The 2,296-nt window shown below is 34.7% G+C and overlaps 1 protein-coding gene across 2 annotated transcripts in view; it reads right to left on the bottom strand.

Moving 5' to 3' along the window:
• Positions 1–2,296, bottom strand: part of LOC106879613 (uncharacterized) — a 354,338-nt gene that overhangs the window by 217,160 nt on the left and 134,882 nt on the right. For both annotated transcript variants that reach the window (XM_014929269.2, XM_052968137.1), the window contains exon 2: positions 1,737–1,780. The gene's annotated coding sequence lies outside the window, so the exon portion shown is untranslated. The remainder of the gene's footprint in view (positions 1–1,736; positions 1,781–2,296) is intronic.

The raw sequence follows: 2,296 nt of genomic DNA, 5'->3' as shown, positions 1-2,296 counted from the left end.
ATAATAGCTAAGGCAGCAATTTTATCACGGGTTTTCAAGCGCTTAGCTTTTTCTGCAGGTGTTTCTAGTTCGTCTAATTCTTGAATTTGTTGCAATTGGAATTCACTTAGATATTCCTTTGCCTGTTTTGTTACTGAGTAAGATGCTTTCTTGCTTTCATATTTTAAGACAAGTTTTAGCATCCAGTCCTCAGAGTTTTTCAGATTTATTATTATTATTATTATTATTATTATTATTATTATTATTATTATTATTATTATTATTATTATTTTAGTGTCTTATTTAACACACTCACGGGTAAGGTTTCTACTCATATACTTATTTATTTATTATTATTATTATGATTATTATTATTATTATGATTATTATCATTGCTTTTGCACAGCTTCTAACGCTAGAGATGTAATACGGTGTTAGTTGTTCACTACCAGTGAACTAAGGTAACACCTCTTATTTTTCGAGCTCTTTCCGGAGTTTTAAAATTTACTGGAGATGATCTTTTGTCTGTCCAAACAGAGAAAACTGTAGTGTTCTTAGAATAAAGAGGATGTTTACATTTTCGTATTCTCAGGGAGAAAGGAAAGGATAGGTATTCACAGAATTTGTAGATATTAAAGGTTTTAAAGCTGATCGTTTATGTGTTCGAAAACTGTAGATATCTAAGATTCTTAACTTATTTTGAGGGAAATTCAAAATACTCACAGGAAACTGTAGATATTCCAGTCTTTTAGAGTTATTTTTCAGTTGTTCTGCTGGGTTGTATTAATGTTCTGTGTTATCAGCTGTTGACAGGTCAGAGCAGCGAAGAACACGTCCAGCCGCTCATTCCATTATTATTATTGTTGTTGTTGTTGTTGTTGTTTTTGTTGTTATTGTGAGGGTGTGTGAACTAGTGGTTAGGTGTTGCACTCACAATCGCTAGATCGTGATCTCAATTCCTAAGCCGAGTAGTGTGTTGTGTTCTTGAGTAAAAACACTTCATTTCACGTTGCTCTGTGATCACCTTGACACTTGACCCGTGGAACGTCGTGTACTTGGTCAAGCAAGGTCGATTTGATGGAAAGAGTGGGCTAATGTGCGGCACGAACATTTGATCACTATATAGAAATCATCTGTACAGGTCATTCGGCAAAAAGCTGAACGCTCATACGTCGTAAACGATGGGAGAGTCCATTATCATTATTATCATTACTAATAATATTATTATTGTAAGCGTGTTAAAGGAAAAAGATAACGCTGATGATGATGATGATGATGATGATGATGATGATGATGATGATGACGATGATTATGATGATGTTTGTGGTGATGGTGGTGGTGGTGGTGATTGTCATCGTCGTCGTCGTGACTGTGGTCGTTTTATATGTATATATTTATGTGTGCATATAACCAACTTTTGTTAGAAACGACAAACCAAATTCGTTCGGATATATACTATATTTGTTCGGCCACAGACGCATCTTTGTCATCTTGCCACAGTAAATGTAATACCTCTTTGGAGAAATGTAACCAAGGAGCCAATTATTTACAAATAGTGATACAAAATACATTTTAAAATAACGACAGTCAACATATGCTACTTGAGAATTCTAATCAATTGCATATACTTTTCTATCTCTAAGCAGAAGAGTTTATAATTCATGATTTAATCCCGTCAGGCTTCAAAAAGTACAGGCACGTCTTTTTTTTTGGCTTATTGCTAAAAATAAAATGAAGCAAATGCAATTAATACTCACGTTATGGACCACACCGGTTTGGGAAATTATCAGCTTCGTCAGAACTGTAAAATAATTTTAGAAATATATGCTACTATAATATATTTAACAAGCGCGCGAGAGCAATTGCTGTTATTTCATATTTTTAATCAAAAGAGTTAACGTATTATAAGATTATCCACTACGAACCATTGATTATATTTAAGTCTATCAACGAAATAATCATATACACCTTATCCGCGACTTAGGACCGAGTTCTGTTTCGACTGACTGGTCGTAAGTCGATCTGGTCGTATGTCGATTTATATTTTTCAACACTATTTTCATTCAAACGCAACAGATGCTTGAAAGCGACTGAGTGAAAGACAGTGACAAGCAGTGGATGTCTGGGTCTGAGGGAGGCCTGCATTGCCAGATACTGCTATAGTTAGCGTACGTGCAGCTTCCAAACGTCCGAAAATTTATTTATTTATTTTGGCCGTAAGTGCGGGTGGTCGTAAGTCGCATAATTTGTAAGTCGAGGAGAAGGTGTATATATATATACACACACACACACACACACACACATATATATATATATA

The sequence above is a fragment of the Octopus bimaculoides genome, chromosome 1 (genome assembly GCF_001194135.2).
Source record: "Octopus bimaculoides isolate UCB-OBI-ISO-001 chromosome 1, ASM119413v2, whole genome shotgun sequence".
Classification (NCBI taxonomy): Eukaryota; Metazoa; Mollusca; class Cephalopoda; order Octopoda; family Octopodidae; genus Octopus; species Octopus bimaculoides.
This window is presented reverse-complemented; position numbering and strand designations above follow the sequence as displayed.